The following is a 17462-nucleotide window of genomic DNA, read 5'->3' as shown; positions in this document are numbered from 1 at the left end:
TCACACAGCACAGTGATGTCGCAAGTTTTGAGGGAGTGTGCAATTGGCATGCTGAAGGTCCACCAGAGCTGTGAATTGAATGTTCATTTCTCGACCAGAAGCCGTCTCCAAAGGCGTTTCAGAGAATTTGGCAGTACATCCAACCGACCTCCCAACCATAGACCACATGTAACCACACCAGCTCAGGACCTCCACATCCAGCATGTTCACCTCCAAGATCGTCTGAGACCAGCCACACAGACAGCTGCTGCAACAGTCGGTTTCCATAACAGAAGAATTTCTGCACAAACTGTCAGAAACCATCTCAGCGAAGCTCATCTGCATGCTTGTCGTCCTCATCGGGGTCTCGACCCAACTGCAGTTCGTTGTCGTAACCAACTTGAGTGGGCAAATGCTCACATTTGATGGCGTCTGGCACTTTGGAGAGGTGTTCTCTTCACGGATGAATCACGGTTTTCACTGTACAGGGCAGATGGCAGACAGTGTGTATGGCGTCGCGTGGGTGAACGTTTTGTTGATGTCAACATTGTGGATCGAGTGGCCCATGGTGGCGGTGGGGTTATGGTATGGACAGGCGTATGTTATGGACAACGAACACAGGTGCATTTTATTGATGGGATTTTGAATGAGATACCGTGACGAGATCCTGAGGCCCATTGTTGAGCCATTCATCCACGATCATCACCTCATGTTGCAGCATGATCATGCACGGCCCCATGTGGCAAGGATCTGTACACTGGAAGCTAAAAACATCCCAGTTCTTACATGGCCAGCGTACTCACCGGACATGTCACCCATTGAGCATGTTTGGGATGCTCTGGATCAGCGGATACGATACGACAGTGCGTTCCAGTTCCAGCCAATATCCAGCAAATTCGCACAGTCATTGAAGAGGAGTGGACCAACACTGGACAGGCCACAATCAACAGTTCTTTTGTGTTCATAGAAAATGTTTTAGATCTTTGAGTTCAGCTCATAAAAAATGGGAGTAAAAACAAGTGTTGCGTATGTTGAATGCATGCACTGTGAATGAGGTCAACAGATTTTTTTATGTAACAAAATCCTATTAAAAAGTATATTGCAAGTTTTCCAATGGTAAGATTTAACACTAGGATGCAGTAGAAAATGGTAATGGAAAATGTAATATGATCACTTCACCAAATCAACCTTGAATAGTTGTAGTTGCCCTGTTGTACCTGAATTGAAGTCACCCAAGCTGGAAGAAAAATATTGATAAATATCTATATGAATGGTTGGACTATAATCATTCTGTTTGAAAGATGTGCTTTTTAAGCACGATAGAGCGATACAGAAATTAAGTTTGTTTCTCAAAACAATGGCTATTGTTGAGGTTTGGCTAAATAATAAATCTCCTTCCAAATTGGCCCCAATTCCGTTTGCGCAAAAATTTGATTCACTCATGATTCACTCAAGTCATTAATCATAGTGATACTGAACTTGAACATCTTCACTGGGACTGTTGTTGTAGATGCTCTGAAAGAGCATTGAATTGACATATTAATTTGTGGGATATTTACGAGTTAAACATTGTCAATTTGTTTTCCAGAACTTATCAAATCAGCGTTTTTCAATTCATCCCCGAATATGAAGGTGCAACAAAAAAGTCCACTGAATTCCCAAGAGTTTTTCTAATTATCTTGAATACCAGCTAAGTCAATTTGCTTTTTTTTTTTTTACATTCTTCCATAGTGTCCAAAACAGATGGTGCAACGGTTTGTCCAGAGCCCTGCCTTTGTACCACATTTGCAAATGGGCAAGTTCAGATGGTGGCATTTACAGGTCTGTTGAAAGACAAGTTGACTTTCAAAGGCAGTAAATGGGGTAAAATGCCAGCGAGGTAAGCTGCAATACCAGCTGTCAGACACGAGAACAAGACAAAAATCTCTCATTGATGGCTGGCACAGGACAAAGTGTTCCTGTCGAACAGATCTCTCTTCAGAGAAAACATAGACTAAATCTATCAAAAAAAATATTGGCTAATAAAGTACTGCCATCAGGAAAAAGTTTTTTTTCATGCAGTTACAAAAAAAAAAATTAAAAAAAATGGATGGTCTTATCCCATTTTTGTCCCTCTTTCAGGCATAGCCAAGAAATCCCAATTAACTAGCTAATTGCTAATATATTTTTCCCACCTTCTCTGTCACATTTTTTGACCAACTGTGCTGTTTACTGCTTATGCATTAAACATTAAAGTGGATGAAAGTCACTCAGTAGATTTTTTTTGACAATGAAAAAAAGTTAGCTTATTTACAGTATTACAGCAGAAATGTGTGCCAATGTAAACCCGCCTTAATGAAGTGATTATGAAATTTTGAGTTTTGAGCCAAAATAAGATAAAAACAGTTGCACTACTTTTACGACTGGGGGCGAATTGTTATTCATTAATTTCTTATGTTACATATTTTTGCAAATTATTAACATAAGCCCAGGAAATTATGCAACCAATTAAGCTGAGCGATGTAATTAAAAAGAAAGCAATCAGTTTTTCTCTGCCAGTCTACAGTAAGTCATTTTTAATATCAAACATCTTAGCTAAGTGAGAGAAAACTCCGAAGTGTTGCAGAATTAAAGCGCCCCCTGCCTCTTACTGAGTACAGCGGGTGTGGCTTTTCCTGGCAGTTGTGAAATCAGTCCCACAAAGGCTACATCGTAGTTTTACCATATGTAAAACCACTGTCAATACGCCCTTGTATACACAGAGGTACATACTATGCACATATATTAGAAATGTCAGCGTCAGTCAACACAAGACCTCATTTGAGCCAACCCATTGCATAAACCATTTCCTTTCTTTTTCAGCTCTTGAGATCATGTTAGCAAATCTGCATAGTCAGTCAGCCATCTACAGAGGCTTCAGGAGCTTAGATACAGCTGTATTATTTGTGATTGAATGTTTGAATCTCCTGCAAACTAGGATTTGAGCCCATCCAATGTTTGCTTTTTCATTTAGTTGAAGCCTGCCGAACAGACTGTCAGACATGCCGGATTAAAGATAAATCCATGCATGCACTCCTAACTAACAGCCAGACTTCAAACTTACAAGACGACAGTGTCCAGATGTCATGCACACCGTGCTGCAGCCGCGGGGGAAAATATAAACGGGCAAGTTCCAGAGCAGAGCGCACCATATAGTGTGTGGACCTTATAATAGTTCTCTGTCTGTGGGTGGATGAATGCCTAGGAGAAACTTAGAACTGTGCTTTCTGTCTTGTACAGGTGCACTTACAGAATAAAGAGCCTGTTCTTGTGTGTCTGTACAGCAGGGCACAGTGTAATGTGTTGCAGACGCTTTTGAGTTTAATTGAATGTAATTGTAGGCTGAAATATTTGAAAGCTTTCCTGATTCTATATTTTTGCACTGTATCCTTTCCTGTGTCTTTCTTTTTTCTTTCTTCTTTTTTTTTTTTTTTTACATTACACAGTATATTGCTTGCCAGATCTAATTTGGTAAGCATCATGTTCCCGATAATTTGCCACATTAGAGGAAAAACATGCAGTCCAGGCAATTTTTCACAGGTGTTTATTCGTGTAGATAAAGTGAGGAATCAATTTCTATAACCTAAAAACAACACCTGTCTCCAGACAGTCTTATATCAACCCAGACGGTGATTTCTCTTAAGGCACTCTTTTTGTATGCTGAAGCTTAATGATGAATGATACACTATGGTTGTACCTTGTTTGCAGAACATCTAGAAAAATGGCAACAGGAAATTGAGCATTACTCTGATTTGTTTTTCATTTAACTTAAAGAAGATTCATCTCCTAAGAATCAATTTGTATGAAGTTGAACAAAGCAAAGCCCTTGAGCACATTCATGGAAAAAAAAACTAAACCAAAAAAACTGGACTGGAGGATTAACTTGGAAAAAAATACATTAAAAGTCCCTTGCAATGTAACATCTGGGACAAGGTTCCTTAATTCTATCACATGAATTTCTGTGCTGCTCTTTCCATTTATCAGAATCAGTCTTCACTGCTCTTTTAGTTGTCACAAGTGATAAATTTAAGCATCTTGTGAAAGGATTTAGATGCACTCAGCATACTGCAGGTCTGTTAAAGCCACTCAGCTGGGAGGGGAAAACGCTGTTCAGACAAAGGGAAGCGACAGAGCCGCGCTCATCAGTGGCTTTAGTGATCCAGCTAAGTCAATCACAATGTAATTGTGCCTGTGATCCAGAGGATGGGGCTGAAGCATTAACCACAGAGTGTTGTTCTGCTATGCTGTTTATGACACAGTGTCTAATGATAAGCCTGCAGTCGGGGCTCGCGTGACGACTCTGATTATGAATTGAACTGCAGCTCACAGCGAGACCACCAGAGCACTTTCACATCAGATTTCCGAGTGGCTGAGGTCTGAGGGCAGACAGCCCACTGATGTGTCTCTGAATTGTCGGATGCCACTATTTAACAAAAATAAATAAAAATGGGTAGGATGACATATAGAAAACTCCAGGATTCTTCCACGACACTGGATCCAAGTACTTGCAATAGCCTGATCCCCAAACATCTTCAAAAGAAGCTTTAAGGGGGTTTTGAGATGTCTTTAGAGGGAAAAATGTCTTGGTAAATGTATCACAAAACCACAGGTATTACTCTGGAGATTTAAATTCCTCTTCAAGCATTAGAGAGCAAGAAGAGCCACTTTTTTTTCCATCATTGGCAGGGGCACGTCTGTCTTTTCTTTTTCTCTCTTTATTCCCTGCTGCCTGAGAAGTCCTGATAAGACACATGAGTACCTGGGGAGGAGTAACCTCAGCATGCTGAGGTGGGATTCAAATTGTTTGATGGAGTAACTGATTAACTGCTCTCATTTCTTTTATTTTTTGACTCCCTGGTGTTGCTAAGGGACACTGGGCTTTGAGGTGGCGACAGTGGTCCCATTGCAGTTTTCTTTTCTGCCAAACCACTGTGTATGATGGTAGGGATTAAATTATTTCTGTCATTGTGTTACTGGCAGACACTTAATTTGCTCTCAAGCACAGCTGCTGTAGCTGTAGAGCCACTCTCATGGCTGTAGTGGTGGAGCTAGTATACCGAGAATGTACTCCTGTGGCAATCTGTGAAATTTTATTCATTTTTTTTTTCTAAAATAAGATAAAAATCAAAGTACATTTATTATAACTTTTGACTCAAATGTCTCAATTTTTCATCCTTCGCACTTCAACTCTGACAGCCCATCATAAATTAATAGCACCCAAACTCAGCTCCTGAATGATGTAAGTGTTGCATTCTCTCAATATTAAAGAGTATTTGACCGTATGACAAGATGGCCATATTATTCTTACAAGTTCAAATGAAGTTTAAGTGTGCAAAGTAATTTAAATGGAAAGTTTTCTTAAGTAAGAACCATTTAAATCAGCATAGTCAGTATTTGACATTTCTTATAGTCTACAAAAGCCTCAAAAACACAGGAACCAACACTGACTATTGATACTTTCTGACCTCTTCCTGTCTGTGGCACCCAACCCTGAGTCTGTGTATTTGAACTGGTTTCCATTGGTTACAAATGTGCACTTTAACGTTTGATAAGTAGTGTAATTTAACACAACAGCTGGACACTGTCATGTGATTACTCAAACAGGAGTAAATAGTGGTTATGTTTGCTATTTGCTATTACTATTTTTAGTCACACATTTGGTGCAACAGGATTGTGTGTGTGTGGCCCTGTTCGTGAATGAACATCTCACCCGTGGCATCGTTGTGGTTCACTGATGTGTTTTTGATAGATCTGGTTGGACCACAGTGGAGCTTTCTAGCATGGAGGAATAATCCAAATAAGCTACCGGCTACACAGACGAAACCTTTGACAACATAAGAATTCATAATGAGTCACTCCGATTCCCTGGAGTGAATGTGAAATGTATATGCTCATCCACCAGTCTCATATTGGTGTTATTACCCAACATGATACTCTGACATCAAGCTGTTACCTGTTTGCACTGCTCCGTGTAATCCTTTTGTGATAGAGAAACCTAATCAGAGCACAGTAGCCATTATTTGCATTTAAAAGCTTTACATTGGATGAGTTTGGGGTCAAGGGCCTTTTTTTTCAGTGACTTTGTATCAATGTTGTTCAGTTCTTCAGAAGTAACACTTAGAAGCCCTCAGTCACTGGCTCAAAGAGGGAATACATCCTCCCGTTAGGGATTGAGCCAACTACCTTATTAATTAGCCTCTGCAGCTTTAGGCCAACCTGCTAACCCATTTAATGAGTAAATAATTGCTTCTTAGGTCTTATGTCATCATGTCTTTTATTAATATAGGAAGTTATCTCAAAATTACTCTTGAACCCTCGGAGTGCCGAAACAAATTTGGAGCAGAGGGGAAACTGGCCCAAAGATCCCGCTCTGGGCGATAAATCTTGGAGGATTGGTTCCAAAATAAGATAAATTCTGGTTTGATTCCTTAAGGATTTTTTTTTTTTTTTGGAATTGTCAAAAGACTTTTTGACAAGGGATTGTTATCAAATAATTGGAAAAGTACATCCAATTTAAATATCTCCCTAGAACTTGTACAAACAGATGGATGAAATAAGTGGCTCCCTTTCACTTGTTCACTGTTACTTTTCTTTTTATGAATAATTATGACCATGCAAAGTGCAGACAGTCAAATGCACAGTGATGAATGGCTACTAGTAGTACTGTTCCCAGGGTGAGGCTATCACGAGGAGCAGAGGTAACACTGTAGTAACTCATATCATTTTTACATGTTGACTTAACTTTGACAATTCCCATGAGGACCCTCAGTGGCTCTGTGCTAAGTGAGTGGTAGCCATTCGTCTTTCCATTGAAAATCAATAGCTTGTCTTTTGTGGTCTTTTGTGATTGATGCATTACAAATCAATGGAGATTTTTATGAAGCTGATATCTTTATTACACTGCACTGATCTTATGTCAGTTATTTAGTGTGTCAGGGGCACCCTGTGTTCCTCTGCACTTAATCATGTCATGAAGTAGATGTGTAGTGTTTGTCTATATTCTACCTGGCTTTCACCTTATGGAAATTGGTGATTAAGAGCTGTTTGGATGACTATCATACTTGGATGTCCTTTTTGTATGTTTTTTCCTATAGGAACGTTATATGATTTCTTTCATGCCACTGGTAGAAAATAAAGTGTTAATTATAACTGTCATAATAGAGTAGCCTGTTGATAGTCAGACCTTGGTGCCAACAGTGGGAAAACAATGAAATAATACATACTGCCAGCAGTTCAATTCATTCTTGTTAAGCTAGAAAACACCAGTCAAATGCGTCTAATTTTATTGATTCCACTAAGTTTCTACAGCTGCAATTACATGACCTCCTTTCTCTAAATAGATAAGACACAGAAAGCCTGAAAGTTGCTGGAAGTGAATGTGCTTCAATCACCTTCTCGCTTTATAAAGCCCGCACTTCATTTGGCTGGTAAAGTAATGACCATCAGCGGGTTTGTAAATAACCTACTTGGAGGAAATTATGCTGGAAAATGTGCTAATTAGCAAGAACAATGCTTGCTCTGGCAGTATAAAACCATCTAATCCTTGTCCTCTATAGCTTAATGCTTGTCTCCACTACTTCAAGGTCCATTCACGGAAAAACTGTGAGGATTAGGGAATTATTTCTGAACTGTTTGAGCTAGACTAGTGATGCCAAAAATCTATATGCTTGTGTCCACGGTGCATGGCATTTCAGATGAATGTCTTCAAACCACAAACAAACACATGATTGCAGTTCATCCCGTGCATCACCAGCGACTGGCACCGCAAGTGCATCTGCTCACCTTTTTTTTTTATCCCCTTTGGGTCTAATTCAAAATTATGAGAAAAACATGCTCCCTACCAGCTGAAGAGTCTTTTGAAATGTATAAAAAGTTAATTCGATTTTGTTTTTATTTTTTAAAGAGACCCAGAGGAGTTTGCTTTTGGTTATAAAAGAGTCTCATATTAATGTGGATGAATCTACGTTACCCACACTTGTTAATGGGTCCATTTTCGATAAATATATTGTTTTGTCTTTATAGTTATTTTAGTATTATTATTTAGTGGTCGACTCGCCCAGCATTTCCGAGTTCAGTTTCCAGGACGCTGCCGATCGCTAGTTGGCATCGTTTATGGTCGGAACTACGACAGTATCTGATCGTCTTTGAACCTCCAACTTTCATTCTTGATTAATAAAAACATTCTTAAATGTTTTCACTTTCGTCCATCTTGCGCCAATCCAAGAATTTCACCGTGAGTGCAGAGGCTCATGGGAAATGTAGTGTGAAAACACTTTGCTTTCTGAAACTCCTCATAGTCCCTTTTAAGGTTTGAGGATTGGACATAATATCTAGAAAGCTGCATGTATACAGTATCACTATCTTTTCCTGAGTTTTACATGCTTTTCCAGTCATTTTGAGCCCTCGAACGAAAGAAGCTGCATTCTGAGGAGTCGGGGCCTCATTTATCAAAGAGCGTGTAAAAGTCCTCTTAAATTTTCAGTACGACGGAAAGGCAAAATGTGCGTACGACCAAAAAATATACACTCTTTTCAGATCTATCAAACTCCGCGTACACACGGCTGCACGGTATTTCCCTTGATAGATCACACCGGACCTGAGAAAAGCGTGGATGAGAACACGCCTCATACCCAGCCCCCTAAACGGCCCCATACAACCATATGTGGTCAATGCAAATCAGTTACGTGCATATTAAGTAGCCATGTGCACTCTGGAAACGTGTGGAATGACGTCAGTGGAAGAGGGTGAAGACAACAGACGGACGGAGAGCGGAGAAAGAAGCGGAATTTCTCTGAAAGCGAGATACACGGTAACACGGCAATATCATCAGAAACATCATCTTGCATTGAAAGGCTACAATAAAAACAAAAAAACCTCCCAAATCTAAATGAAACAGAACAGAAAGAAGAAGAATCATATTTATTCTGCCCCTTATTTTAGATTAGCCTATGTCATAATAATTTAAAGCAGGGTTTCCACTGCCAGTCAGTACTACTTTGCACCCCTTTCCACTAACCCCCAACTTCCGTTCACTGGAAGATTTGATTTTCATTTGTGCATATAGCTATATATTAAAAAAAACAAAAAACAAACAAACATTGAAGTCCACCAGTCTGTGACTTTTCCTAAAATGATGTTGGGCAGCACCCATTTTTATTAAATACAATAAATATTATTCACACAAAAAATATCGATCATGTTTTCTCATTTGCTTTGATTTGCTCCGACATTATTGTGCTTGCTGCTTGCTTGTGTGTGTCCAGTCTGGCTACGTAACACACGCACGTCGCAGTAATTATTTTCCAGACTGGACAGACGGGTTGTGGAAGAGGTGTAGCCTACATGCAAGGGAAAAATATCAATATGATATCAAAAACGAAATTCGTTTTATAAAGCCAGTATTTAGGAGCAAACTAGTGTAAATGCACAGGGGAAAAATCTGAGTCGCTGTGCTTTTCATGTAAAGTGCCGACGTCAACACGTGTGCGGTGGTGGTGGGGGGGTGGGGGGGGGTCATCATCACCACCACTTGCTACTTCAAACAGTGTCCGCGCTCCTCTCTCCCTCGCATACTGCAGTTCTCTGACTCTGCAGCGGCGTCGCCAATTCCTCCTGTTCTTCAAAAAGCGTGTAAATGCCGGTACGCCATGGTCGGACTGGTCGTAAATTTTTGCACTTACTCCCGACAAGTTTTGGTTTGATAGATCCCAAATTAGGCGGAGAAAAGTGCGTACGCACAAAATGGGGGAAAGAGCGTGTAAAAAAGCGTGTATCCACAATGATAAATGAGGCCCCTGGTATCGTACTGAGACATGACCAAGCTTCCCAGTGGGTTTAGATGCGGATTAATCATGAAAATTTAAAAAATAAATAAATAAATAAACTTGTATCGAACCTGACAGAAGTTATCTGAGGGAGTTTTGTATTGTGACGCCTGTGAGCATATAGCAGTGTACAGTGAATGATAATAATTTAACAGGAAGGCTCCTGGCAGGCTACACTGTGTCTGTGGACAGTTGTGAAGAGCAGAACATGCTCTTTTGCTGCTGTTGGTGCTGATGCCTCGCAGCTATGACAACAGCTGCCTTTTGACTGGCTGGTTATGAAGCAGTTTGTCAAGAGTCCTGACAACTTAGACGAGATATTCTGCGATTGTGGAGTGTAAGTGTCAGTGTTGGCTTTGTAACACAGACGGGCAGCAATGAGTCGAGATGTGCTGCTAAAGACTGAATGAATTCCTGACCTGCATGTGCTGACGGACTGTTCCTGTGGGTGTGGAGTTGTTTTAGTCTAAGATAAAGCACAGCACTGAGATTTCTCTTTTGGGAAGAGAAATTGCTTGTATGTTAGAAGCACTTAACAGTAAATTATGTGCTCATAATTACATCGCTGAGGATGTGTCCCAGTGCATCCTTGGATGGATCCTTGAATCGTGTGTATGTTCTGCCGCTGGAACAATTAGTCAGTTTAGTAATTTCCAAACAGTAATAAATGTTCCCTGGTTCCAGGATCTCAGATGTGAGCGCTGCTGCTTTTTATATCAACGTTTACACTATTACAGGAACATTTTTAGAAACAGGATTTCTTGCTGAAAGCTTCATGATAGAATCATTGTAACAACGTTGTCCATACAATATATATGAAGCTGTGTGGCCTGAAGCTGGATCACTTTGCTAACACTGGAAATAGCAAGTAAATACAACTGTAACAAAATTCAAGTGCATTTTATATGTCTTTAGTTCAGTCTGAACAAAAGGCTAAAAAGCAAAAACTTGAAATGACTATTTGAATAGTCCAGTCAGAAATTCATTACTCATTAACGTCTGTGTGGAAAGCAGCGAGACACACTCTCCTCCAGCGACGGTGAACTCTGACCCGCAAAATTGCCGGGCTCTCCAACATCCTAGTGGTTTAAGAGAGGGGGTGGGCCCGACCTGTAACTCAGGACACGCTGATTGTTTATATCCTGTTTTATAACTGCAGGTAAAATAACACCAGCCTCAGAGATGGAGAGAGACATGTTTGACAGTGGCAGTGGCACTGTAATGTTTGTTAAACACTATAATTTGCAGCTTTGTAGACTGCTGCTGTTATAGCCATGCTACTGTAGCTCCTACAGGTTATGCCTCCAGCCCTACCTACATTATTTCCTGTCCCCTCATGCTTTTGGCCACACCGTGAGTGTAAATGTCGCCAGGCAGATTTTGGACCGCGCCCGCAACATAAGAGGAGTAACTGTGCCAAACTATTTGTTGCCTGGCAACCAGCAGTAACTCCAGGAAGTTATTGGTCATAACCAAAGAGTTAGATGGCCAAGGCCACACTCAAAGCATCCATCCAACTGGAGTACAGTCCACTATAAATTTGCCACTTTGGAGCACAGTGCAGATTTTTAACTCTGCATTCTGCACAATAAAAAAATCACAAGGCTTTAAAGATTCCTCAGAAGACACACAAATGAAATGATTAAAACATAAGTAATATATAGACAATACAGAAAAAATGATTGATTCCTGTAAGATAGATGTATTTTAATGTGTTTTACTTCACATGGTGGGTGGGTGAGTCAGTCCAACTGTGGTTCAAGAAGTAGAGGTAGCGAGCTGTCTCCTAATCAGATAGTGGTTCGATCCCCGTCTCCTTTAGTCCACATTTTGAAGTGTCCCTGGTGTATCATCGGTGTGTGTGTGAATGTGTGTGTCAATGGCTGAATGTGACTGATGGTGTTAAGTGCTTTGAGAGGTCGTTCAGACCTGAAAAAGGTTTTATAAACAGAATCCAGTCACTGTTGTCGTAATTGTTTTTGACATTTAGACAAAACCAGCATATGGGGGGAAAACTTCCAGCCATGTATTGTATATTTCAATGGCAGACTGTTTCTGAATGTCCTTGTCCTTTGTTTTTTCTTCTTCAGAAATGATTATTTTTAATTAAACATTAATTCAATTTCCTTCTCTAATACACACTTAATCATTTTTTTTTACTTCAACAGAATGTCTCTATTAAGTCTGAGTTGCGTTTTTTTATTTTACAAGTACAGTATTTTGTTTCAGTCTCATGGCAATATTGACTATAATGAGATAAGAGAGGAGAAGCTGTTTTTTTTTTCCTGGTGTTGAACACAAATCCCTTGAACGCAGCCTTTTTAGGACATTTTGGTGCGGCGTCTTCCTGCAGACTTAGAATAACGGCTCAAATATCGGGTTTCAGAGTAATTCTTCACTTTATCACGTGTTAAACACAGTCGGGACGGTAAATTGAATAGAGTAGACCAAGACTGACCACTGTTACCCCCGTTCCCTAGAACACATCCAGTTCAATTGAAGGTAATTAGAATGAATGTAGGAGGAATTATTTGGATGATTGAGACAAACAACCAATCTGTGCTCCACAATCGAATTGTTTTGTTGGCAATAGAGCTTCCAATCATGGTTGGACACCTCTCCCGCTCCCTGCTGACTTCAGATACCAAAAGACAATGTTTGCTCATTTGCTTAGTAAAGATTTTTTTTAGCCATGCTGATTTCCAAATTCAATTTAAGGCCAATTTCCTGCCAGACAAAAAGAAAAGGTCCTCCGGAGTGCCAAGAGTATTGTAGTCTCCGTTTTGATCATTGTTTTCTTTCAGGTTGGATGGAGAATTATTGATTTGGATTCAAATGAAGCTGTTGCGAAGGTGAGAGGTCCATTTGTCGAAACTCGCTGGCGTGCATCACTCCAGATAATGAGGAAGCATAATGAAGCATGTTAACTCCGCGCTCCGTCATCATCAAAGTCGTCGGTGGCAGCACTTTGATTGGCACCTGTCGCCAAATCAATGGAATTGACTAACATTTATGCCTCGCCATCTGTTTTATTACCATACGGTATGGGTTTTTGAACGAGTGGGAAGAGGCTATGATAATTCCCCTTCCTCTGTCATTTTTCCTGACAGTTTCAGAAACCTTAAATGAGCACATTTTCCCTGCACAGTAGCTACGGAGCTACAGCCAATTCCCATTCTCCACGCAGATGAAATAATGCATTATGTTATGTTGTGCTGGCGAGTACAGAAAATCACACGGCCATTTGAATCTCCCTGCTTGTTTTATTCTTCCCTCAAACACAGCGGGAGTGTTCGCTCATCAGCCTGCCAGATATAGACCCTCTCCCCGGTCAAATCAAAAACGAACCCGTTCACACACACCAGCTTAAGTGTATGTCCGTAGGTAAAGGAGGGGAGGTGTTGCATTGTTGCATGAACCAGGGTGACGTGGCATACAGATGAAACAGTCGAGTTAGTCCTCCCTTGAGGGGCTATCCCTTAGATCTTTAATTAGGGCAAGAGAAGACAGGAAAATGTAATCAATCCTCTCACCTCTGGGGTTTCTGTAGTGGGAATATGCAATAATGTATATTCCCGAAGGACAGTATTTTCATCAATATTCTATTTAATAAAGTCTTTTTTTGTAATCATGAATGTAATGGGCAAGTTTTAGCAATTCTACGCATCATCAAAAAATGAAAAAAAAAGAAGAAATCTAATCATCACATTTTGGGGAAGGTCTCCGCAGCTTGCTTGAATTTCACCTGTCGACTGTTAGTAGTGAACAAAATGATGATGGTAGACAATAATGGATAGTGATGTCTGACTTTAATAATGCTAATAACCAGCAGAGTTGCCCCTGTTCCACATATTGAAATATAAATCAAATAAAGTTGACACTTTTTTTTTTTGGGAAAGGACACTGAAGTTGTTACGAAGCCACTTGCTGTTTATGGGGATACAGCAAGGTTGTGTTATAGTCCTAATTAATGCGCGCCGAGGATTGAAGCCTCCATTTATGCCACAAGACATTTGGGATAACTTTAATTTATGGAGTACAGAGAGAGCTGGTGCTCTGACACAAGCAGCAGGGGGTCTTTGAAAGCGGGCGGCATTTTGCTGTGGAAGAGCTTTGAACATCGCTCCCTAAAGCAGGACAGGAATCAAAAGCAAAGGCTAATGCGCCTTATGCACCACAGTGTGCCGTATCCAAAAATTGTCTCGAGCTGTTCATTATTCATAACAAATCCTTGTTAGGTTGGGCGCATGTCTGACATGCTGCAACAGGCAGCTCGTCTTGGTTTTCTTGACGGTTACGTACACGTTCACCTTCGGATTATTTCAAACACGCAGACAGACAGGATGACAAATTAAAGGGAAAACCTGAAAAATAAATGGAGAAATAGGATGGCAGTATCCCCATCCATGGGGGCATGATGGATGTGAAAATGGTGTGAATCCTGCGTTTTGGTTTTCACAGTCTCCAGAACAGTTTTCTCCGCCAGCATCGTGGTGTTCAGGAAGACAACACCACCCATCGCAATGTTGCCACACAGCTGTAGTCGTCCAGATCTCCAGAGTTTAGCGGTAAAGTTAAATTTAGCCGTGTGCTGCTGTTGTGCTGTTACCAGCTCGGTGCTGTTTGACCCCCTGCCACCCCCCGCAGAGCAACAAAGATGTTGTTGTTCCTGTCAGATGCTCACAGCAGCTAATTAGAGAGGAACTAAGATCGGTGTGAACCAATACCATTGCCATAGGTGTTTTAAATTGGAGAGAAAGAGAGAGGAGAAAAAAAAAGTGTTTGCTTTCACTAGACATGTAAAGAATATGTACTTCAAAGAGTTCCCACAAATAAAGAAAAAAACCAAAGATATTGACTAGTGAGTCAAAGTGTATGTGACAGAACCCCTCTCAAAGGTAAAGTAAATTGATAGAGATCAATGGTGTGATGCTGAGCCACTTCTACTGATGTCAGCACTGATGAGAACCCGACTGAAGGAAGAACTCGTCAGAGGATGAAAGTTTGGTTTACTCATGTAAACACTTGTCTGTGACTAGATCCCCAGTAATTGTATGAGAGCGAAATGTCACGTAACCCGGCATGCTGACGCGTGGCCTCGCTGTCAGAGTGCAGCATGTTTAATTTTGACACCGCGGGGCATTCAGCAGCCAAGGAGCCATTCATTTAGCTGGTAATTACACCAACCTGAGACCAAACTTGTTGTTTTGTGCCATCTTGTGACAAAAAAAACAAAACAAAACAAGACACATTTGCGCAATGGACAAAATGACTGCTGATGGCATCAGCTCCAGTTATCTCCGTGGTTTGTAATGGAGAGAAACAAATTGAATAGCTGTGTAAATGAAACTGCAAGCAAACCTTATGATCTGTGAAATTCCAAACGTCGCCTTGCGCGTTGCAGCTGGTAACGGTTTTTATCTTGATAAGCCCGAGGAGTTAAATACATTTCATTAAGTCTTTTTTTACTTCTACTGGAGCTGAATATGGCTGAAAGTTAAAGTCCCAGCACACTTTCCCCTCACTATAAAAAAAAAAAATCAGTGCTTTAGTTGAAATAAAACAGAACCCACACTCTGTATTAAAATGCGTTTTCCCCTCGGCCCATTTCAGTTATGTTTGGATGGCTTGAGAACATGTTTGGATAAAATGGGAATAAAATAGCTCACCTCAATTTCCTTGGCTTTGGCGCCGTGCCTGGCAGTCGCAGTCTTTTGTGGCATTGTCTTTTGTCTTTTAGTTTTGTATTGTTTTAGGAAAACAAAACCACATGTATTGTCTGTTTGCTAATGAATGTCACCGAGGTCATTTGCCACCGTTCATTACATTTCTAATTAAGCGTTACTCTGAGACTCGCATGACATGAAGTACACGCAGGGCTATAGATTATTGATAGTCTTCCTCAGCAGGCAATGTTACAAATAAGTTAATTAATGTAATTTACCAGGAGGAACAGCTAACGGCTCAAATGAAGCATTAGAGCTGGTTGACGTCTCTGTTCATGAGAGAAGAAATGAAACGAATTCACAACTTCATTAAGGTCCGTTAGAGGAAAAATGTAAGAGCGAATGTCCACTTCAGTAGACACAGAGTAAAATGAAGCAGCGGGACACAGTGACACTAAACATCAAAGTAAAAGAAAAACCCACCTCTTGAAGAGACCCAGTCAGAGCCGGGACCTTAATCCACTATAGTTGCTGTGGGATGACCTGTAAGAGGAGACATGGCCCCAAAAACTTGTCCTGAGTGTTGTGCAGGTGTGATCAGCTGCATTTGATTGAGGTCGTCGGTGTCAAAGGAGGCTCCACCAGTTATTAAACATAAGTACTCACCTTTTTTTCTAACAGCACTGTGAATGTTAAGTGGCTGGTTTCTATAGAGAGACGTGAGGTTATTAATTGGGTGTTTGCCGTTGAGCGCATTGTTTTTGTGTACACTTGTGGCTCGGATAAAGATCTGAACACATTTTCGGACCAATTAATGCAGAAAGTCTGGTGTTTTCCAAAAGCTTCACACACATATTGTTTCTTTTCCACAACAATTATTTAAAAACATCATATATCATCTCGGCTTTGGCGGAGCGAAGAAGCTACAGTCTAACCACATGATTTTACCTAGGAAGTCGGTGCGATTGTTTATTTCTCTACCACCCACAGTGGCATACGGCGCCTCCTAGTTAGGTATCCTTAAGGGGCGACTGTGCCTTCAGTGGCGTTAAGTGACTGTGTCTACCTTTGGGCTATTATTTCATCTCAACAGAAATAACTTCACCTCTCTTTGACTGCGAAGGCAACGCACATTCTTAAATCAAGCAACACATCCCTCTTAAAGCAGAAGATACTTTTCTACAGTTACCGAAGTTTCACACCAAAACATACTGTACACACACCATAACCCCCTTCGGCATGCATGAGTCGTTTGAGTATTTTTATCTGAATGCAGTTCTCCAGGGGGGATTGGTGGTGGAGCAGCTGAACACCCACACAGCCTCGCTGACAGCCTTCAAACCAGGCAAGTGAAAAAGAGCACTGAAGCCAGGATGCATCACCTCAGTTTGTGTCATTGCAACGTACCTTCTTTGACGGCATCATAGCAATTGGATGCCCCCCTTTCACACAAACAAACACACACACACACACACACACACACACAAGCATAGTCCGTGACATCAAGTGCTGATGGTGCGCCTGCAACCAAAAAAAAAAAACTGCTGAAAAGTGACCCTGGCTGTGCCCTTGTCACTGACTTGGGGTAACAAGTGAATGGAAATTGGTTTTACCTGAGTCAGGTAATCATTACTAAATGAATTTGCTCCCGAGCCAAGGGTATAAGTGGGATAAATATATATCTCTGAGATGAATACAAATTTCACTTATGTAATGAAAGGCAGGCTGGTTATTGATTTTGGAGGTTACACTCGGCGTGCCTTTCATCGCCGGCCTGTTCTACATTAAAATGATGAGTTTTCAATTTGGCAGGTGTTTACATGAAGCTGTCAACAATTACGGCCACGGCGATTTCAATGTTTTGTTATTTTTCCTCCGGTCCTCCAGGTCCTCCAGTCCAGCGCATGTATGCAAATCATTTCTATTTCATGCATGCATAATGAGCACAAATGTGAATTTTTGTCACCGTGTTGTT

Source organism: Trachurus japonicus, chromosome 10 (genome assembly GCF_045865225.1).
Source record: "Trachurus japonicus isolate A0001 chromosome 10, Traja_1.0".
Classification (NCBI taxonomy): Eukaryota; Metazoa; Chordata; class Actinopteri; order Carangiformes; family Carangidae; genus Trachurus; species Trachurus japonicus.
This window is presented reverse-complemented; position numbering follows the sequence as displayed.